Source organism: Monodelphis domestica, chromosome 3, assembly GCF_027887165.1.
Source record: "Monodelphis domestica isolate mMonDom1 chromosome 3, mMonDom1.pri, whole genome shotgun sequence".
Lineage (NCBI taxonomy): Eukaryota > Metazoa > Chordata > Mammalia > Didelphimorphia > Didelphidae > Monodelphis > Monodelphis domestica.
In genome coordinates, this window is record NC_077229.1 from 415,777,214 (window position 1) to 415,801,116 (window position 23,903).

The window sequence follows — 23,903 nt, forward strand, 5'->3', positions numbered from 1 at the left end:
AAAAAAAAAAGAACTGGTTGATTTTTCCTCATTTTTCTTACTCCTACACTATAGAATTTGGTGAAAATGAACAAACCTTTCATATTTTGAATCCTATCTTGAATTCATTTCACAGGATCATAAATTTAAAGCTGACAGAACCTTAGAGGTCATCCTGGCTAATACTCTGATTTAAATGGGAGTACCAGACTCCACCCAATCCCTTCCTTTATGGAGGAGAGAAACTGTACTTGCAGCTTATTCCACTTTGTATCTGCTACTCTGCCTGGTTTCAACTCTATGGAACAAGATATCCCCTGCTTCTGGTACTCCTTGGTGTCCATCCCCAACCCCTACAACCCCTGCTTTCCTGCTTCCTTTTGTACATTGTCTCTCCCTTTAGATTGAGAGCTTTTTGAGGGCAGGGATTGTCTTGTTTCTTATTCATTGCATCCCTAGTACTTAGCACAGGGCCCAGTAGGGACTGATGAAATATTTATTGGATTGGATTAGAGTACATCTAAGGCAAAAGAAACACAAAAAGGTCAAGTGCTTTGAGTCACAGCTGGTAAGTGTCTGATACAAGTTCAGATTAGGGGTCTTCCTAAGCCAAATCTAGGGCATTATCTACAGAGTCACATGCACCATTCATGGAATCATTCAAACCTTGGGGAATTATTACATCACTCATATTTATAACATATTTGAGGTGGGGAATAGGATAATGTGCAAATATATTACACCTGTTCTATAGATACCAGAGACTAGTAATACAGGTGAGGATCACAGGATCATAGATTTGGAGTTGAAAAACACTGTAGAGGTCATCTAGATGAACTCCTTAATTTTATAAATGAGGAAACTGAAGACCAGAGAAGACATGAGACTTTCCTAAGGTTATACAGCTAGTATAAGACAGAACTGGGATTTGAACCTAAGTTCAATGATTCCAAATCTAGCTCTTTTTCCAATGTAACATGTTGCCTACTCTGTTACCTAACAGATTAGAGGTTATGGATATTTATTCTAATCATGAACAAATATTTACTTAGTATCTATTATGTGTAGGGTACTGTGTCAAGTGCTTTCATTGCACAAAAGTACAGAACATATAAAATGAAATTCAATTTTAAAAATATTTATTAGTACCATCTACTTTGTGCATGGTATTTAATAGGTGAAAGAACACTATGAAATGAAATGTGTGTGTGTGTGTGTGTGTGTATGTGCATGTGTATATATATATATAGCTTTTCTTAGTGGATAGAGATTTGGTCTTGAAACTTGTTGGGCATTGACACTGACTTTGACCCTGGGAAATAACTCAACTCTCAGGGTTTTAGGTAACTTATATAGATTGTGGAAAAAACATACATGAACTGATGCAGACTGAAGTGAACAGAACCAAGAGAACATTGTACCCAGTAACAGCAATATTCAACTGAATGACTTAGAAATTCTTAGCAATACAATGATTCAAGACAATCCCAAAGGATTCATGAAGAAAAATGCTATCTGCAGCCAGAAAAAGAACATATGGAATCTGAATGCTGACCAAAGCATATTATATTTCACTTTCTTTCTTCATTTTGTTTTTGTTTGAGTTTGAAATGTTTGTACATGTAAAATCTTATATTAGATTCCTTACACTCTTCGGAAAGAGGAGGGGAAGGTGGAAGGGAAAGAATTCCAAACTCAATTTTTTTTTCAAATGTCAAAACTTGTATTTTTTACATGAAATTGGGGAATACCAAAATATTATTTTTTAAAAAGGTTGCAGAGAAGGATTTACATCAGTAGAGGGAGTTTACTTATCTGAGCATTTTGCCATTAATGAAATGATAGGTCTGGTCCCTATCTAATTTATACATATACAGACTTTACTTTCAGGAAGTTCATAATCTAATGGACAGATGGGTGTTAAAATGGGTAAGAATGACAGATATGGAGTCAGGAAGATCCAAGTTCAGACACTAACTAGTTGCATGGCCCTGGGCAAATCATTTATTCTCTCTTATGCTTCAGGATCCTGAGCAGTAAATTGGTGATAGTAGTAACACCTACCTCGCAGAACTGTTGTGAAGACCAAATAAGATTGCATACACATTTGTGCTTCCCAAACCTTACAGTATAAAAATAATAACAATACTTAGCATTTATATAGAACTTAAAAGTTGGCAAAGGGTTTTGTAAATATTATCTCATTTGATCTGACAACAACCCGAGGAGGTAGGTGCTATTATTATCCCCATTTTATAGAAGAAACTGAAGTTAAAATGATTTGTCTAAGGTTTGAGGCCAAATTTGAATTCAGGTCTTCCTGCCTCCAGGTCCTGTACTTTTTCTACCTTCCTACCTTCAAATAAATGGTAGCATTATTATTAACTACTGTAAAGGACAAATACACAAGTAAGTCTGATATAAGAGGAAAGGAGACATTCAGATTGAGGAAGAAGGGGATACCTGAACTTCATTTATTTGAAGAGGCCGGGGAAGGTTTCATGGAAGATACAGGATCTGAGATGAGTTATGAAAATGGAATGGATGGTTTTCAAATAATTCAAGAGAACAGACAAGAAAGTGAAAATAAAATGTGTATTGTATGTCAAATGTGAGATCCAAGCAATCAGTGCCTCAGGAGAACAGTTCAGCCAATTTGTCATGAAAGTTTCAAGAATAAGGTGTGACTTACTCTGGGTCTTGAAGGATGGGTAAAACCTAAACAAGCACATTCTGCTCTTTTCTCTAGATGCCTCTTCCTCACCTCTCCTACCCTGGAGTTTCAGAGCAAGGGGCTACAAGTTACTGCTATTTATAGGGCTATGCTTCTTGCCAAAGGCAAGTATCTGAATCAGAGACATTTTAGTAAGTGGCCCACTAGAGGGAGAAGGGCTCCAAAGAAATTCAGCAATCTCAGAATCTAGTTTCAATGAAATTTGAATACAAACCCTTGCTCTCTAAGTATTTCTATATCCCTAAACAAAATGAGATTTATTTTCCTGTGATCCTCTAGGGAAAACTTGAAAAAATAAAAAAAAATCTCACTATATATGGAACAAAGTGGAAATTTAAGGGGAAAAAAAGGAATATTTCATGAAATAGAAAGAACATTGGACTGAGTCAGAAGATGTCTAACTCACTGAGTAATTTGAAATAAGTCACTCTTCCTCTCTCTGAACTGGGGTATCCTCATCTTGGAAATGAAGAATCCAGACTAATCCATAGGTCTTAGAGCAAAGAGGGACCTTAGAGATCATCTAATCCAATACCTTCAATTTACAGACAAGAAACTGAGGTCTACAAAGGTCAAAAGATTTGCCCACAATCACAAAGGCTATATTAAAGATTTGAAGACTTTCTCTGCCTTCAGAACCCTTATTCCGCCACCCCCTCAATAACTATCTTTCTGAGGTTCTTTCCAGCTCTTCTACTATTTAGTTCCATGCCACCTATAGAGCATGTTTCCAAGGAGGTGTAGTTAGTCACCATCATAGAATCTCAGAGTTGGGACAGCATTCTGGGTATAGAATTTGGTTCCCAAAGAACTGGATGCAAATTTGAGTTGTTACTTGCTAAATTGTCATCTTGGGTAAGTCATATTCTCTCTTTTTGTTTTAAATAAAGGGTTTGGCCTAGAAAACTAGAGCTCTGTTATCTTTTAGCTCTACATCTATGATCCAATAATGGGACATAGAGATCATCTGGTCCAATCCATAGGTGAACAAGAAACTCCATATTTTACCTGATAATCACCCAACTTGAGATTTAAGTTCTCATTTTAAATATGTTATTTGCAGTAAAATCTCTCCCTCAACTAGGTGATCTTTAAGGTCTCTCCTATCTCTTAACAGATTTGTATGTCCACAAAAGCCTTTACTTTCTTTGTATTTTTCATACCACAGCTGACTTAATATTGTTTTGTGTCTGATCCTGTCCAATGTCCTCTTGGTTTACCAGAGAGGCAACTTGTTACAGTTACAAAGAGTTTTGGTTTTAAAATCATAAGCCCTAGATCCCCTGCTTACTGATTGTATGCAAGCTATGAATCTCTCAGTTTTGTTATTTATAAAATGGGTACACTAGTTAGCAAAAGAAAATTAAGCATTTGCTTTGCATCATTAAGAATAAATCAGTATAAAGACAGGATGAAGATTTACTGAACCAGAGGTCTGTTTAGTTGTTAAAAAGGAACAGAGATCTTGGGACCTTGCCTAGGACATGTGGTTTAGAGTGAGGTGAGTTCTACTCTGGGGGAGCAAGTACCATTTAAAAATGACACAAGACAGGAGTAGAAACACCGAGGAAAAGCAACTGCCTGACTACAGTGGTTGAGGGGACATGACAGAGGAGAGACTCTAAACGAACACTCTAATGCAAATATTAACAACATGGCAATGGGTTCGAATCAAGAACACATGTGATACCCAGTGGAATCACGAGTCGGCTACGGGGGGGGGGGGGTTGGGGGAGAGGAAAAGAAAATGATCTTTGTCTTTAATGAATAATGCATGGAAATGATCAAATAAAATTAAAAAAAAATAAAATGACACGAGGAAGTGAGGGGATAAGGATCATCTGAATCAATCCCTCTTAGTCTTTCAAATCACTAATGTAGAAGGATAGTTTGGGAATGATGGGAGGCAGATAAGAGTATACATTAAGCAGCATCCTTTCCTTCAGGTAATCAGCTACCCAATAGCTCTGGAAACATTTAGGCACCCTCTTCCTCCAAACTTTCCTGGATTCTCTTTCCCATTTCTCTCAGAGGCTGCCTTAAGTTCTTCATACAAATATGTTCACAGATAAAGTTTTTCATGAATAAATAAATGAATGAATAAGTTTTTCATATGAACAAATTTCCAAATAAAAGGGTCTATCTTAATGCTATTATAGGTTAAACAATACCTGAAGGATATTAGGTCCCCTAGACCTCAGAAGTCATCATGTCCATGCCCTGCACCCAACGAGCATCCAAAGAACTCTGTAAGTCATGCCAAACCTGAGTCCATTAAAGTATGTGTTCCTTTTGAGGTCATTTGGCAAAGGACTTTTGAAGTCCAAATACAAATATTCAAAGCAGTTTCTTAAAATGTCACCATATTTTGGATGAACTGAGGGGATTTCAGGCTATTCATTTCCATCACTACTGAATACAGAATTACTAGAGAACATACATTTCTAATTAATATTGAAATAGTCTAACCCCCTCCCTTCCTCCACCAACTCTACCAACAGAAGGAATTAATCGAGATCATAAATAATGAGAAATTGCAAATGAGCATCTGAATGCATCCATGTATTTTTAAAATAAACCCCTGAAAGTGAAATTTAATTACCAGGTTAAAAAAAATGCAACCAATTTTATAGCCTATCACATTTTGTCTCTCCCTTTTCCCTCTCTCTCCTCTCCCCCCTCCCAACAGTGCTTCTGTTGTGTCAGGTAGTGGCAGTATTGAGCGCAGTAACCCAGCACTGAGCACAGCCGTCCCTGGGCCTGATCATTCCCATTTTGACTACTGCAGGACTCGGAGAAAAACAGACACAGAAAAAGGAGGGGTGCGGGGGGTGGGGGTGGGTAGGGTGGGGGTGCAGGGTGAGAGACAAGGGAGTGGGGACTGAGGAAAACGCGAAAGGAAGACAGAGCTTCGCGATCTGATTTAACAAACTGTTCGCTCTCTCCCCCTTTGGACAACAACTCCCCGCCCCCCTCCCTTACAATTCAGCATTTAGGAAGGGGAAAAAACCCACGTAGATGCGTTCCCCCCCCCCAAATCCTTGGTCTCATCTATGAAAGGGAAGGAAGCTAAAGGGGAGCGGTTTACTAAGTAGTACGCTCCAACGTTTCACTCCAAGAGCAAACCCGGGGCTTGGAACAGCACGCTCGATTTTTTCTATAGCCGTCTCTCTAATTCTCTCCCTTCCACCCCAACCCCTTTTACTTACTCTCCCCCCTCCCCTCCCCACCTTTCCCTAAAGCTTCAGGACTTAGAAGAGGCTAAGGAGCAAGAGAAGGAGCGGGCGACAGGCACACACGCGCACACACAAACACACACACACAGACAGAGAGGGAGAGAGGAGGAGGGAGGGAAGGAGAGAGAAGAGAGCGAGACCGAGAGGAGAGAGGCAAAGGGGGGGGGGGGGGGGGGGAGGCCGAGGTGGATCGGTGAGCAATGGAGCAACAGCGGCAGCGGCAGCAGCACCACCAGGAGCAGCAGCAGCAGCGGCGGCGGCAGCGGCGGCGGCAGCAGCGGCGGTGGCAGCACCAGCAGAAGCAGCAGCAGCAGCAGCAGCAGCAGCGGCGGCGGCAGCACTAGCAATCGCCGGCGAGGGAGAGAGAGAGAAGAGAGAGAGGAGGGGAGAGGAGACGAGAGGAGAGGAGACGAGAGAAAAGCTTCGGCGCTGATTAAACTGCAGAGATCAGCAAAACCTCTTTCGCTCTCCGTTCACCGCCTTCAGCAAGCCAAAAAAAGGGGACGAACATTTTTTTTTTTAAGAAAATCAAATCAATTCTACTACTAAGGGGGGGGGGGTTGCATTGATCAGAGACTGGAATATCTTTTTTTTTTTTTTAATGGGCTCCTGCTAAAATTAGCCCAGACTGCTGTGTGTGTGTGTGAGTGTGCGTGTTGTGTGTGTCTGTGTGTGTGAATTTGATTACTCCAGGACTCCTCAAGCTCCGGAGACGCCATTTTCCCCCTTGATATCTCTCTCTATAAATCTATCGAGCGGAGCTGGGCAGCGTCGGGAAGCCGCCGCGGCGCTGGGCTGCGGGGTTCGGGGGCTCTGGGGGCTCTGCGCTCGCAGCCGCCGCCGCCGCCTCTATGCGCTTTCTGCCCCCCGCCTCCTGCGCCCCCGGTGCGTGTGTAGCCCGCCCGCGGCTCCCTGTTTGACAGATGGTTATCGCGATGGAGTTGCCGCAACAGCACCTTTGGGGGCTCGGGCGAGCGATTGAAACCGGGATCTAAAAGCCGAGAGAGAGACAGAGAGGAGGAGGATCGAGCAGAGGCGACAGCCCCCTCCCGCGACGCGCCGGCCTTTTGGGATATGGGTTAGTAAATACCATCGACCTTGAAAAACAAAACAAAACAAAACAACCCCCCCCCCCCCCAACAAAACAAAACAAAACAGAAAAAAAAAAAGCAAAAACCCCGGAGCAGGAGAGGAATTCTGAAACCGTCGCCCGGGTGTCCGGGGGGTTCGCCCGAGGAGTGATTTGCCTGAGAAGGATGTGAATGAGGAGTAGGATTATTATTTTTTTTTTCCAGCATGCAAAAGTTAATGTAGCCTCAGTGGGGGTTGTGGGGGTGATGTTGATGTTGCACTGGGTTAGGGGCGGCGGTGGACAACAGGATGCTGGTCTTGGCTAGGAAGGTTGGGGTGGGGGGCGCGATTCTTGCGGGATCTTGGGGGTGGGGAGCGATGCTAGGCTCCATTGGAGTGGCTCCGTGGTGGTGGAAGGGTCAGGCTTGGCGGGTTGGGAGCTTTTTGAGTTTTGCATAATCTGGTTTCTTTCCCGCCCCCCTCACCCCCCCCCCCCCCGCCTCCTTTTTTTCCACCCAGTCTTGGTCCTGCTGCCTGCTGATGGTAGCTGGCGGGTTTGGTGTGGGTTGGGGTGAATTCAGAAGAAGGGGGGGGGCTCAGAAGGGGGTGGGAAGGAGGTAGAAATTCTTTTTTTTTGGCCCCCCCTTGTAACTTACAGGTTAAGTGGAACTAGAGAGCTACTAAATTGTAATCTAGTTAGTGTGTTTTTTTGGGGGGGGGCGTGTGGTGGTGGTGGTGTGTGTGTTTGTGTGTGTGTGTGTGTAATGTATCAGAATCTAACGTGTTGTTAATAGAAAGAACCAGGGAAGATGTGGTCCAATTCTCTAAGGTTAGTGTATGGTTGTGATTGTGTACGAGTGTCTTTCTTCAAGTCTCATTGAGTGGATTTACGTCTATTTCTCTATTTTATTTCATTTCCTTTGACAACGAAAGGACAGGCATTCCCCCCAAACAACAATTTGCTGTAATAAACCCTATGTTTGTGTCTGTGAAGAGATTGAGGGCAAAAAAGAATGCTCCAAAATTAATGGAAGAATTGCCCCTTCTGTGATTTGCAGAAGAAAATAACTAAGAGAAACCTTCCTCCCATTTAAAAAAATTACTTATTTATTTAGATACTTCTATCATTTGGACAGAATAACCTTTTAGATGCTTCCTATAGAAATGAGTTGATTAAACTAGTCATGCAGATATTTTAAAGAATGATGATAATGGTGATGATGGTTTTTGGGTTGTGTCTGTGATAGGGAGAATTTAGAAATCTGTTTCATACAATGTTGGTTCTTCAAATGAAGTTATTGCTAAAATGCTACCCTCCAAAAACCAATCAAACCCACCAAAAAAAAAAAAAAACAACCAAACCATTGCAACCCACTCCCCGCCCCCCAACTCCGTAATCTGATCTGAAGTGGAAATATTTTCATTGGAGATCTGAAAGTTTGCTTGATTGGTAGTAGGAGATATGGCTTGCTTACGGTACTTTAACCTATTGCCTCCAGGGTTTTTCCTATTGCCCCCTGATGTAGCGTTTATTCTTTACGTGTGTCTCTGTGTGATTCCGAGTGTGCATGATATCTGTCTAAAAAGCCAGTCGAGAGAAGGATTTCCGATTTGTTTCCGCTTCAAATAAACTCTACTGATAATCTCATGGTTGACGTCTAATGCTAAAAGGGCAATTTGTGTGTCTTCTTATCCCTAGAGAAACTATCCCCAAAAGAGCAATTTCTTCTGAGGTAGATGTAATCCTCCACCCTTCCCTCATCTCTCATACCTTTTTCCCTCTAAAGTTCTGCAGTGGGAGTCCAGCTTCTGTGAGAAATGTCAAAACTGTTCCCTTCCCTTTCTTTTCCTCCTTTTGCCTTCCCTTCTTCTTTCCCCTTCCCTTCCCCTTCTTCTTTAATCCTTCTCTTTCCTCTCTCTGTTTTGTCTGATTTTATGCCAAGATAGTTCTGAAAAGGAAGTTTCCAGGAAAACAAACAAACAAAAAAAAGTGTCAGTTTGGGGCTGATCTCACCCCCATTTCTTTCCCTGGTTTTCTGCCAAACCATTAAATTTGATCTGAGGGGGTCCTCCCCATCCTCTTCACTTGAAATCTCCAAGTATGGAATGTGAAAGAGGGTTGATAAAAGGTTATATATCTGAGAAAATGGCACCCCATTATGGAAGGAGAGAACTTTGTTAGAGGATTGACATCAGATGGAGCAGGGTAGATAAAGAGTGAAGGTGTATGACTGAAGGGAGGGGACCTGGGTCAGTAGTATTTTACAAATATAGAACCAGCTTTTATAAGTCCCGAGTCAATTTCTTCCTTTTTCCTCCTTTTCTTCATTTCTCTGACCCTTAAACTCCCAGAAAGATGAAAACATATCGTTCTTCTCTAGACAACTTGGGATGCTTTTGAAAAGAGGAAGAGAGAGAGACAGATACAGAGGAAAAGAGAAAGAGACAGAGGCAGAGAAAGGCAGAGAGATAGACATAGAGAAGAGACAGATAAAGAGCCATACCAGAAAAGCATGAGTGTCAGATTAAAGGTGCTGTGTTTTCTTTGGTTTGACTTTTGACTATTAAGGTATAGGGAATTAAAGAGAGAACCTTGATAGCAAGTTTCCAGAGAGAATGATGCTCAAAAAAAAAAAAAGTGTGTGTGGCTCTTGTCTGAAGATATTTCTGACTTCCAGTGTTGGGCCTGTGTCAAACCTAGGCTGTGGAAGATGGTAGTAGCAATGTAACCTGAGCTGAGCTCAGGGAGGAGGAGGTAGTGAGCAAACTTAATAAGGAGTGAGAGGAGGGGAAAACCATATTATTCTTTTAAAGGGGAAAATAGATGTGTTATTGGAACAAGCAAGTGAGACAGGCGGGAGAAGAGGTAGGTAGGTAGAAAATATCTCTTGAGCAGTGTACTTTCTTGGGAAGGTGGCTATTGCTAGCTGGGTGGGGGAGGGGGGAATCAACTGCCATACAAGTTCATTGATGCAGTTTCTAAGAAGATTTAGGCATGTGAAGGGTTGTAATCTGATCCTTTGTATGTTAACATCAGGAATTTATGCAGTAAAAAACTGCTGGGAGTTCCCATCTTGCACTTTACCCAGCAGACACCAGTAATGGCCCATTATTGACCCAATAGTCCACTCAGCTCACACGTCTTCTGAGAACACAGGAGTTGGTTCCCTTCTCAGTGCCTAGAATGGTGTTTAGCACATAGTGGATACTTAATAATATTATTAACTTACTGAGTATCTTGAAATGGGGTGTTGGGATGGGGTAGGAGAAGATAGGAACATCTGGGAGAGATATAGTTAGGATAGGCAAGTGAAAAATTACAACTGGGAGACATAGAATTTCACTGAAGAAGAAATAAATAGGTATGCCCTTCCCTCTAGATTTCCTATTCAATTCCTCCTGCTATCTTGGCTTTCAGTTCCATTAGGGGCTCAATCGATAGTTCCCTGGCACTAAAGCTAGAGTCAAGGAAAAGAGAGTTCTGTCAAGAGTGTCCTTTCATCTGTACTCAGAAGCTACCAGCATGTATGCTAAAGGAGAAAGATGAGAAATAGTCTGAGGGATGGGATATCCTTTCTGGGTTCCTGTGGAGCCACTGACTCTTGGCTTTCCTTCAGCCTCCCAGAATGCCAATTTTTCCCTTGGAGACTTGAAGTTTTAATTGAAACCAGAAAGCTATTGAGAAGGGACCCAGCCAATAAAACTCTTGAGTTTTTTTTTTCCCCTCTAAACCAGGGATGGGAAATAAATAATTTTTTGCTGATGGTATTTTAAGTTGCTTCAGCTTTGGTTTCTGCCAAAAGGAGAAGGTAAATTATTATTAACACATTAGCATTTTCTAAAGGAAATATATTGTCTTAAAAAAATAAGGTGAAATGATGTATTGGTTTTGCTTAGAGACCTACAGTGTTGGAGATTCTGGCTGAAGAAAAGGAAATTACTTTGGTTTTAAATAATTATGGAATAGGTTTCCTCCTACTTGCAGTTTATCAGACAGATGCAGATCAGATTTAAAGAAACCTTTAGGCTTTTGTTGCTATTAGCTGTCACTGTTTTTCCCTGGGCCTCAGTTTCCTCTATAGAAGGAGCTAATAGTCCACCTTCATTCTGTGGAATAACATGAGTACTAGCAATAACTATAAATTATGTTGCAGCCTATAGAGCAAGGTGTTCTAGCCATATAAATATTGTTATGTGTATTTGGTTTCTTTGTGGTCCTATTTCTAAGCCCCTCCTTTGAATCACAGGAGCTCTCATGAGGTCACAAATACTCAGGCTGGCCTGAACAAAAGGGTGATATGCTTAGAAAAGAAAACACCAGACACCCACTGAGCAGACTTCATGCAAAAGAAAAAAAATGCAGCCCTGGGATGTTGTTTTGGCTCTGAGTTTTCATTTCCTTTTTTCTTTTTCTTGGGCCTCTGACTAGCATCTAAACACCTCCTTAGGCTGAACCAAGCTCTGGAAAAGTAACACTTTGAGACAGTTCTGACCTTGGATGACAAGATCATGGAGAAATCACTGACTCTTAACAGGCCTTCTCCACAGGATTCAGTGGTTCAGACCAAGGCTTTCCTCTGCTGTTTGTAGTTTTCCTTTAGGCAATTTCCCTTCCCCAGGTCCAAAAGAAGGTGGGGGGAAGGAGAGATTTGGCCTTTGGTTTGAAGACCAGCACTTGGGTGACTCCTGACCCAGACCAGAGTGAGTGGTGCTGGTGTCTAATGAACCACATAAGCAGCCCTGAAATCCAAAGGGTTTCTCTGACTGGAGGGAGCAGCCCCGCTCTCCTCAGGAACTGATGACTGATTATGATCAGCAGGCCCAGATTAACTCCCTTAGATCCTTGTAGAATAATTACAGGCAAACAGAGTTGAGCTGACCCCCAGGTTACTAAAGGTGCCTGATTTTTGTAGTGCTAGGGAAGGATGAGGGGATGGTGAACAGATGAGAATTCCAGAGCTCTGTCAAATTGGAGGGGGGAAAAAGTTCTCCTTGCCCCAACATATTCCCATGTAGATGATAATCTCTTATATTTGATGATATTTTATTATATTTCTCAAAAATGGACATCATCACACTTGAGCCCCAGGTGAGACACTATTTGATAGATGGGCAAATGGGTCTATCAATTGAATTTCTGAAAACAATGCTAATGTTTAATTGCAGATCCATGATTAGCGCTCAAATCAGTGTCTTGAAGAGAATTCCTAATATTAGGTCTCTTTCTATCACATCATACATCCTCAACTGCCTCACAAATGCTAGGTGCTTACTTTTATTGGAACCAACCCTTTCAGTTCTGAGATCCACTAAGAAGGAACAAGAAACACCCAGAGTATCTTTGGACAGGTCTAGGACAGAGTTAATATAGAAGTGGAAAGCAGGGGAGACCTATTTTTAAAGGTCTTTAGTTGATCTGTGTAGTTCTTGTATCCTTGACTAGATTGCAGATAAGGAGAGGAAGTGGGAGAGGGATAAAAAAAGGTGCCCATGGTAGAGTAAGTGAGAATAAAGGCCCAACAGTCAGCTTAGTGGCATCTGTGACAGAGATAACACTTTCTTGCTTTGGTTATATTTTGTGGGTCTGAATGGGTATGAAAGAAAAATGAGCTTAGTGTGGTTGCCCTGTACCCCTGGGTTTTGTTTGGAGCAAAGCTAGGGTGTTTATTGGAATTAAGAAAATATTTTACAGTTGATTTGTCCTCTAACCCTTTACTATACCTCTCTACTCTTTATACTTTACTCTTGCTCTCCCCACTTGTATCAGGTGTCAGGAAAGTGGAATTTTACAGATTATAATAGCCTCTTTGCTACTGGTCTACACAATGCCCCCTCAATACACCATGCACATCCCCAAATCATTGCTTTTTCTACTATTGTTTCTTACTGGGATTCCCTCACCCTACACCACCTGTACACATCTTTCTCATCTTTCAAAGTCTAAGCCAAATTCCAGGCTTCATGAACTATTTCCTGATCACTCTAATCCTTCTGAACTTTCCTTTTAGAATCATAGGACCATGGATTTAGAACTTGAAGGGACCTTTTCTGCTAAATGAGTGACCTTCTACAAGTTGCTTGAGCTCTCTGGGACTATTTCTGCACAAGTAAAATGAGAGGGCAGGACTAGATGACTTCAAAGGTCCCTCCTAGGTCTAAATCTATAAGTACTTATCTGAAGTTGAATAGCTACCTTTCCAGATTGTCTAATGGCCATTACTGCTAGAGACTGCACTGCCTTGTGACATTTCTTCTACTGTTGTCTTTAATTGAGTTGTTTTTAAACTTTTCCTTTTTTATGATATCATCTCACTAATTAGACCCTAAGCTTCTTAAGAGCAGTAGTTATTGCTCTTATTTTGGGGGTCCTTCATAGTACCTATCCTTGTGCTATCTAGGCATATAGTTAAGTGCTCAATGAATGTTAATTGTATAAATGAATGAATTAAGTAATTTCAAGTGTATTTGGGTAGCTGGCTATTTAAGAAACCCTCCTGTAAATTCATTTCAAAAGTGAATTGTTATTTTTGAAAGGTCTCATATATGGGAGGATTTTAAAAGTGAGTATTCTCAAGACAGTGTTCTCTCAAACTCAGTTTGGTGCTGTCCAACTCTAGTTTAACAAGTATTTAGCTTTTTCAGTTGTTGTTGGTACTTTGAGACTCTTCATGACCCCATATGGGTTTTTTTTTTTGGCAAAGATTCTGGAGAGGTTTCCCACTTTCTTCTCCTGTTCATTTTACAGATGAGAAACTGAAGCAAACAGGGTTAAGTGACTTGCCCAGAGTTACTCAGTTAATGACTGAGGCTAGATTTGAACTCAGGGAGAGTTCTAAAGTCTTCTATGCTCAGGCCCAACACTCTATCCACTAAGTATTTAGCTTAATCCATAGCTGTAGTTGTCTTAATGAGCTAGTAAAAAACCTGGCCTGTTAAAAAACCTGGTGATCTTTTGATTTTACCTCTCAAATGTAATGGGCTGAACCAAGATCATCTATCCAGTCATCCACAGTTTTGTTGAAATATACACATATATGCAAAATGTTGTGGGAGGTAGAAAAGATAAACAGGTAGGCAAAATTAGGTGTGAATTATTCTGAGAAGGATTTATGGAGAATGAGAATTGTGGGCAAAGTTTAGACCATGAAGGACATGTTTGATGGTTAGGAGTAATATGCTAGACTTGGGGGATATGATTTAAAGTAATATGATTCTTTGGAGAGGAGAAAAAAACTCTGGTTTCACTCTTGTCTCACTATCTTTTTTTGTAAACTGGACAAGGGAGACAAGGAGGAAAGCACATTGCTGGGATTTTTCTGGGAAATACTAACTCTATCCCTGTGTTCAATCTAAAATGTTTGTTTTCTAGTCATCTTTGGCAGGTTACTTAACAAACTTCCCTGAGCCTCTGTTTTTTTCATCTGTCAAATAAGAGTTATAATCCCTGCCCTGTCTACTTCAAAGTGTTGAAGTAAGGCTCAAATTAACAAATACATGGCGACATATTTTATAAATGGCAAAATATTATACAAATGTAAGTGAATTATTATAGAGGATTGGGGGTGGAAGAGGTAGGAGGGAGGAGAAAGGAAAAATAAAGCAATATTGTTAGTTAAATTCAGCAAACATGAAGGCCTAGATTCATTCATTCTGCTTGTCAAGGATTTGTAGAAGGGAAAAGGAGCTGCATGAGGACTGGGTACAGACTAGGTTGTTTTGGGTTGGATTGGATAGATCTATTTTTCCATCAAAGGAATATAAGAATTTCCATCTGAAACAGTTAGGCCATGGAAGTTGTTAGTGATATGGAGTAATTCAAAGTTGGAAGCAAAAACCAATAGGGCCATTAATAAGTGTCTTTTGAATGGTTTATTATTATTTCTCTTTTGAAACCTTTGAAATGCAAAAAATATTGATTGTTAATCAAATATTATAAGGATGATGAGATATAAGGACATTGTACTTGTGATTTCTTTCCTTCCTCCCTCCCTCCTTTCCTTCCTTCCTTCCTTCCTTCCTTCCTTCCTTCCTTCCTTCCTTCCTTCCTTCCTTCCTTCCTTCCTTCCTTCCTTCCTTCCTTCCTTCCTTCCTTCCTTCCTTCCTTCCTTCCTCTCCTCTCTCTCTCTATGTCTCTCTCTCTGTGTCACTGTGTCTCTCCCTTTCTTCCTCTGCCACTCAGGCTGAAAGTGTAGAGGTTACTCATGAGCCCAATCCCACTACTAATTGGCGTGGGGACTCTTCTGATCACAGTCTGTTTACTCCTCCTTTGGTAATAGGTAAGCCTCTGCTTTCCTCTGGCTCACCTTAACAAGGTTGGACTTAGTTTATACTCCAGATCTACTTTAGCTGTTACTTCAGTTTAGAACTTCCAATGCTCAAGAAATTAGCCATTCTTAGCCTTCTCTGTAGCAGGGCTCATAGGCTGGAGCCATCATACCTGACCATGTGGTTTCTACATAACTATTGAGCACCAGTCACAAGATCATTTGTCCAGGATTGTGCTAGGTAATACTGTGAAACATGTAAAGTATGTTTTTAAAAAGGTTACAATGTAGTTGGCTATAAGACTAATCCACATGAAACAGTTAAAGAACAGCATTGAATAGTAGGTGGTAATAAAAGGGATGGATTGTGTAGTTCAGGCTATAAGGTCCGTTCCAGTTATAGAAGGGATGATGGCATTTCAGAGAAGCCTCTGGAGTGGTCAGGAAGGGCATCATGAACAAGGTGGAACTTGACTTAGGGGACCCGAGAAAGGGGAAGGTAGAGCTAAGATGGGAAAGAGGATTGACCTAGGAATCTGAAGATGCAGGTTTAAGTAACGACTTTAACGCTGTCTTACTGTTTGAGGTGGGCAAGGCATTTGACTACTCAGAACCTTAGTCTCCTCATATGTAAAAAAGGCATAATTAATTATACTATGCTGCCTAACTGAAGGGAGGCTCTGAGGAAAATGTCTTGTCATTCTTAAAGTGAGTGGCTAAAAATGCTGGCCAGGGTTTGAGAATTGTACCCCTTCTGTAGCTGGAACACATACCATTTGACTTATCACAAAATATGGATCTTGGGTAGTGGAATTTTCTAACACTTGTTCTTTCTCTCTGCATATTGTGCCCTGGGAAAATGCCTCTCTTGCTCATGCCTAGTTCTGACTATAATTCCAAGTAGGGAGAGCTAAGGTAGATTAGTCTAGGCTACTGCAATGAAATAAGAACTATTCTGACCCAGCTGAGACCTGATTATACTCTGGAGTCAGGAGGACTCTCCAAAAGATGGCAGAGATGTCATCATCACATTTTATTGTGTTGTGGTAGTTAGTGTGTTGTAGTAGAAAAAGCTCTGATCCTGGAATCAGAAAACTTGTGTATAAACATGCCATTTCTGGAATGAGCAAGAATGTAGTCAGGCTGTGTATGTGTGTTCATGTGTGTGTGTGCACATAGTCTTTCTTTAAAACAAACAAACAAAAAACCCTGTATAACCTAGGAGCAGGACTTCTGGAACTGCTTTTTGACCCTCCTCCCTTCCCCCATAGTTTATCAGGATCAATGCCTCTATCTATAGAAACAGGAGAGAAGAAAATATAAAGCAAACTTGATCTGTAAGTCTTTGGGGATTCAATGAAATTTAGGTGATTATTAGTTCAAGGGATATATTCATAGCAGGAGTTACTAACATTCTTTCTTAAGAAGAATGCTGTTCCAGGCTTACTTTTTCATTAGCTGGTTGGGAAATTTCCTTGTGTCTGTTTCTGCTCCCATTTCCTTTCTTTATTATCAAGAGAAGGGCCAGAACTTTGGAGTACTACTCTGACTCCTCTGTGTTCCTGAGGTGGCCATTAATTAATTAATTGGTTGATTAGTCAATCAGCTATATTATTGAGTGACTATTATATGCCAGGTCCTGTGTGATTTTGTGAAGGATACAAGTCATTGTCCCATAATCATGAAGGTTAAAATCCTCTTGGGGAGCCCAGCTTAGCACACAAGAACTAGAAAACAATGTAAGACAGAATCTAAGCGTTGAGTGACATTTTCCAGACACTAAGTGCAGTAGGAGGTCAGAGAAGAGAGACATCACTGGGGAAGGGGCCTGGGGATCAAAGCAACCTTTGTGGAGAGGTGGGGCTTAAAGAATGGGTAGAAATCTGGTTAGGGGATAAAGGAAGTAGCAGGGTGTGCAGGCATTATGTTAGATTCTGGAAAAAAGGAAAATCCATCCTTATTCTTAAGGAGTATAACTTATCAATGGCAGTAAATGTACATAAATAGGTATATATTGAATATATACAAAAATAATACATGATACAAGCAATAGGGTGAAAGAAAGACTTCTTCTAGAAGGTGATCCAAGTTTTAAAGAAAACAAGGAATTCTCAGAGGCAGAGGTGAGGTAAAATGCCAATCCAGAAATGGGGAATAGCCCTAGCAAAGGCATAGAGATGGGAAATAGAGCTTTGGGTATGAGAAACATCAAGGCCAGAGTGGATGGATCACAGAGTAGAGGAAGGGAAGTAATATATAAAATAAGGTTCAATAGTTAGGTTGAGAAGAAAAAAAGAAGTAAGATTTCAAGTCACAAAGATATTTGTTGAATGAGGGTTATTGAATGTTTACTCATTCTGCATTACTTTCCTCTTTTGATTCTACTTTCTCCTGTTTATATCTTGGTTGTTCATAGTTGTTTGCATGTTGTATTCTCCTGTGAGATTGTCAGCTCCTTGAGAGCAGTATTTTTTTTTCTTTTTTTCTTCTGTTTGTAGCTCCCATATAGCACAATACTTGGCACATGGTATTCTAGTAGGCACTTCACAATAAATACTTATTAACTGACTGACCTGTCATAGTGATCTTGGTAAACTTTACGGTGTGGGATAGCTATGAAATAGGTGGGGAATAATCAATTAACCAGTATTCATTGTATTCCTGTGAAGTGCTTATCTCTAGGGATGATGTAGAATCTATAAGACATAGAATGGGATAGAATGGGGCAACAAAGAACCTTGTGGATTGTCTATTCTAGATTTTTAAAAACCCTTCCTTTCTGTTTTAGAATTGATTCTAAGGATTGGTTCCAAGCAGAAGAGAGGTAAAGGGATTAAGTAACTTGCCCAGGGAGCACAGTTAGGAAGAATCTGAGGTCAGATTTGAACCTAGGACTTCTCATCTCCAAGCCTGGTTCTCTATCCACTGAGCCACTTAGCTCTAATATTTTAATGTTAACTGAGGAAACAGAGACAAAGCCACTAAGACCCTTTCTGTCTTTAAATGCTAAGGTCCTGAGTAACTTGCCAAGAGTCTAATATTTGGCTTGAGGCAGAATGAAGACTAACTTGTTAATCTAACAACTAACCCTGTGCTCAAACTACCTTATCAGTGCCTTTTCTTTCAATGAGTTTAATAGCTACTTAGTAGTTTAGGTCAATCGGAGAAATTCAGAAGAATGATAGACTAATAAGGAATGAAGATATTTAAAAAATGAATTAGGATAGAGCACCAGGTTTCGAGATAGAAGGTCTTGGGTTCAAATTTGGCCTCTGACACATCCTAATTGTTTGACCCTGAGCAAGTCTTAACATTGATTGTCCAGACCTTACTGCTCTTCTGTCTTGGAACTGATGCTCAGAATCAACTCTAAGACAGAAAATAAGGGTTTTAAAAATGTATTAAAGTTATATTGAGTAAATATTCTTTGTAAGTCATCAGTGGGAATATGTAATTCTGTCAAAAACAAATGTATAGTTCACAGATTCTTGGAGCTAGAAAGGTTCTTAGTTTTGATTCAGTCAATCAATATTGATTAAGTGCTTACTGTATGCAAGACCCAAAGGTTGGCTTCATTTTCTTGATGAAGAAGGGGTTCTTAACCTAGGCATCAGTGAATTTATTTTTAAAATATTTAGAGAATAGTACTTCAATATAATTGATTTCTTTTGTCATTTTATGTATTTTAGTTTACACTTTAAAATATATTATTCTGAGAAGAGGTACATAGACTTTACTAAACTGACAAAGAGATTTCCAACACAAAAATGGTTTAAAATTCCAAAGACAGAGAAAATATAAAGAAATTAAGTGGCTTGCCCAGAGTCAAAAGGGTTGCAAAGGACCTAATGAGACTAGAAACCTATGTCACTGACTTCCAGTATCGTATTCTTTCAGTTAGTCATTTAGTAGTCAACCATCATTTATTAAATACTCAGTTTGGTGGGCAACTAGGTGGCTCAGAAGATAGTGAGTTGGGCCTGGAGATGGGAAGTCTTGGCTTCAAATTAGGCCTTGGACACTTCCTAGCTGTGTGACCCAGAACAAGTCACAAAATCCCAGTTGTCTAGTCCTCACTGCTCTTCTCCCTCGAAACTGATACTATCAATCATAAGACAGTAGGTAAGGGTTTAAAAACAAACAGAAAACACTTGGTCCATGCCAGGTGCAGTGTAAGGTGTTGGGTATATAAAGAAAAATGGAAACTAGCACCTTCCCTCAAGAAATATGCACTCTAATGGAGAAGATACATGTAAATAACTTGGTCCATCCTCAACCCATACTAGGAAGGTGGAATGCCATCCTGAGTGGAGAGGATGACATTAGCATCTGGGAAGGACTTCATCAGAAGGTGGGATTTGGCCTGAGTCTTGAGAGAAGTCATGGAACAGAGCACTGTAGGCATAGGATACAGCTATTACAGAGGCATAGAGTCAAAACCATTTAGAGCATCATCAAAAAAAGTGAGATTTGAACTAGGTTCAAATAAAGTAATTGGGATAGGTTGATAGGAAACTGGCAGAAAATGCCACTTTAGGTGACTAGTATAGTTGAAAGAATGAAAATAGGCCTGGTTGGAACTTGTGATTTCTTTAACAAAAGAGATCAAGAGTTGGAAGGGACCATTTTATTGATCTGGAAAATTCCTGGTGTGGAAATCCCTCCACAGATTCAGATTAGCAACTCCTTTGTAGCTTAGAATCTTCAAGAGTTTCTGGGGGACACTGACAAGTTAAATGACTTGTTCATTGTTGCAAAGTCAGTTATTTGTCAGACAGGACTTGAATAAAGGTTTTCTTGACTCCAAAGCTAGCAGTCTGTTATTCTGTGTCTTGGATACAAGAAAAAGGAAAGTATATTTGTGGGACAGTAAGAAAACTGACCTGAATAGAACAGAAGGAATATGATTAAGAGAAGCAAAAAAAAAAAAAGAAAAATTATCAGTATAGTGGGGCAACATTAGGATGATGTCTTGATAAATCTAGTTGGGCATGCTTGGGTCTAATTGAATGGGAAACATGAAGCCATTGAATAATTTGGAAGGGTATGACATGATGAAGGTGGCATTTTAGGAAGATTAATCTGGTGCTATTTGTTGTTCAGTCTTTTTTCAGTCTTGTCCTATTCTGTGGTCTCATCTGAGGTTTTCTTGGCAAAGAAACCTTTCTTGGCAAAGAAAACAGAGTAGTTTGTGATTTCCTTCTCCAGCTCATTTTACAGATGAGGAAACTGAGGTAAATAGGGTTAAGCGACTTGCCCAGGATCACACAGCTAGTAAATGTCTGAGGCCAAATTTGAACTTAAAAAGAGGAGTCTTCCTGCCCTAACCTTGTATGATTTGGCCCAGTGGACTAAGCACTGAATCTGAAGTCAGGAATTCTGTCTTATGAGATGTGTGATCTTTGGAAAGTCACTTAACATTTATCTTCCTCAGTTTTCTTATCTGTAACATAGAGATAACAATAGTCCCTACCTCAGAGATTTGTTTTGTGGATAAAATGAGATATGTGTCAAATGCTTTGCAAACCAAAAAGTACTTTGTGAATACTAGCTGTTGTTCTTATTGGATAACAGTGTAGGCAGGAGAATCCTAAAGAGGTGAAAGGATTTTCAAGAAACCATGGAGTTCAATCCCTTCATTTTGCTGTCTGTGGAAGTTATGTAACTGGGTCAAACCAGTGATGAGAGACAGAATTTGAACGGAGGTCCTCTGATTCAATTTCTTTCCACTTTGCCATAGGGCTATAATTTTATAATCCTAAGAGACAGTTATAGAAAACAATAAAGATACTTCACTTTTATCTATGATCCTCTTGTTTTTAAAATGCTTTCTATGCATTCTTTCCTTTGACTCCCACAGGGATAATGAAAGAAAGGCAGGATAGGGGTCCTACCTATATTACTGTCCTCATTTTATAGAGACACAGGAGTTTCAAAAAGGCAAGTGAATTACCCAAATGAGTGGTAGACTAGAAGCTAGGTCTCCTGATTTCTAGTTTAGTTTTTGCTACAATGCTGTCCTACTTTTCTAGCTGAGATATAAAATAAGGAGGCCTTGGATAGTTATAGTTTTAGGAATGGAAAGGAAAGGATGAGTAGGTATGAGTGGATGTGGGGAAAAGGATGCAGAGCTAATAGAAGTACCCTGGACTCTGGGGCTATTCTTTTTGCCTTTGGAGGTGGTATGGCATAGAGTATAAACCATTGAACCCAGGCTTGAATCTTGCTTTACAGATGAACTGTACAATTTTGGATGTCATTATCCTCTCTCAGCCATTATTTCTTCAAACATAAAATGTTAATAGTGGTAAAGTCTAATCTCATGAGTTTGTTGTGATAATTTTCTAAGTCACTGATATAAAAAGTACTTTATAAGACTTTAAGTGCTACATAAATATTGGCTGTCATTTGCCTGGGGATATTTTGAAACTGCTGTTCAGAATCCCTTTAGTTTGGGAGCCCAATTTGGCCATGCTTTAGTAGAACACAGTTCACACACACTCAGGAACATCATTCATAGTTTTCTAGTCCGTCCCCTTAGAGAACCACCAGCCCCTCATCACCATGCAGCTAGTGAGATGCCATAGGAATGGTGAGAAAAGAGAGAATGCAGGAGTCATGAGGACCTAGGTTTGAATCGATGCTACTTATTGTTTGAGCACAGGGCTTTAACTTGCCTGTGCCTCCGTTTCCTGGGAAAGGAAAGGATTGAGCTAGCTGAGTTCTAAGGTCTCTTCCAGCTCCACATCCTATAAATCTTTTCTCCCTTTTCCCATCCCTAAACTCCTTGAGCTCTCCATCATTTATTCCAAAGGATGTCAGAAGCCCTAAGAAGCCACCGCCCTCAACTTCCAGGGTTCCCTGACCGACCACTCTAGAAAGGGCTAACCTTTCTTTAAATCCAGGCAGGAGAAAAGTGCAGCATGTCCATTGTGTTCTCTCTCCGAGAAGAAGTAACTGACTATTGGAATGTGACAAGGAAAAAGATTTCTACCTTGTGTGGATATTCCTGTGCATGTGTGTGCATTTGTCCATGCATATACATAGATGTGTGCCTTTACAGGATGGGTGTATGGCATCACATCTGGATGTGGAAGCTTCTTCCCATGACTTGATAGACATTGGCTAAGAGGCTGGAATTGGGAACTTGGCCCATCAGGGAAACACTGGGGAAAGGGCCAGCCGAGGAGGGTCAGGAGCGCCATGTACTACTACAACGTAAGTGAACAGACAAGTTAGGTTTCTTTGTTTGGAGATGTGTGTGTGTGTGTGTGTGTGTGTGTGTGTGTGTGTGTGTGTGTGTGCAAGCGACTGAGGCAGCTGAGCAGAGGAAACCCAGGTTATTGCTCTGTGTCCACTCTATGTTGATTTGGAGTCTTCTCAGCAGCTGATAAGAGGCAAATTGACTTCAATTTTAAAATTTAAATTTAAATTCAATTTTAAAACTGACTGCATAGTGGAGGACAGCTAGGAGCCCAGTGGATTAAGAGCCCCACTAGAGATGGGAGGTCCTGGTTTCAAACTGGCCTTGGACACTTTTTGGATGCGTGACTCACTTAACCCCCATTGCATAGTTATCATGCTTCTGCCTTGGAACCAATACAATTATTGATTCTAAGATGGAAAGTAAGGGTTTAAAATGGTGGGTATCTACATGGGCCTAGCAATGTATTGAGGGCTGTGTGCTACACACAGGTAGAAGACATGTTCCCCGACTGTGAAGGAATTTATTGGGAGTCAGGTGGTAAGACAAGATCCAGGTTCCTAAAATAGTGGAAGAGAAATGAAGGGTTAGTAATAATCAATTGTCAAAATTGAAACAGGAAATAGGAAAGAGACCTTCTCCAAGATTGGGAGGGATATGAGCTTTGGGTAGGCTATGGCAAGGGTAGAGAATCTGAGAAAGCAGCATTAGGTGAAGCTAAGAGTTGGCAATGAACTTATAGAGGGACAGTGAAGACATTTAAAATGATGATGAATTACAGCCTCCTGGTAGTTAGTGAGCTGTGAATTTGGTATTGCTTCATTTTGGTTGTTGTAGATTTCTGGTCTTATTGGTATGGGGGGATTCCTTGCCTGTAACTTAAATTTTTCTTTTAGACTTACCTTCCATCTTAGAATCAATACTGTGTATTGGTTCCAAGGCAGAAGAGTGGTAAGGGCTAGGCAATGAGGGTTAAGTGACTTACCCAGGGTCACAGCTAGGAAGTGTCTGAGGCCAGATTTGAACCCAGGACCTCCCATCTCTTGGTCTGCTTCTCAATCCACTGAGCCACCCAGCTTCTCCCTATAACTTAAAGTTGTAAATTTTGTTGCCTTGGGGCTCTGAGAGATCATGGTCTGCCCATGTATACATAGTTTGTATGTATCAAAGGCAGAATTTGAACACAAAGCCTTTTTGACTCTATTAGCCCTTTAGACAAAGTGGGTAGCCTGTTGGGCCTGGAGTCAGGAAGACCTATAGTCATAAATTAAAATCTGGCCTCAAACACTTACTAGCTGTAAGTGGTTCCTTGGTACCATGGATCAGCCACTTAAGCCTGTTTGCCTCAGTTCCTCATCTGTAAAATGAGCTGGAGAAGGAAATAGCAAACTGCTCCAATATATTTGCAAAGAAAA

The 23,903-nt window shown here is 40.5% G+C and overlaps 1 protein-coding gene across 2 annotated transcripts in view; it reads left to right on the top strand.

The window, feature by feature from the left end:
* Positions 1–5,603: 5,603 nt before the first annotated feature.
* The window catches only part of SETBP1 (SET binding protein 1), a 474,204-nt gene continuing 455,904 nt past the window's right edge, over positions 5,604–23,903 (top strand). The window contains exon 1 of one of the 2 annotated variants that reach the window (XM_056824366.1): positions 5,604–7,027. The gene's annotated coding sequence lies outside the window, so the exon portion shown is untranslated. The remainder of the gene's footprint in view (positions 7,028–23,903) is intronic. The other variant, XM_056824367.1, reaches the window with a different exon arrangement.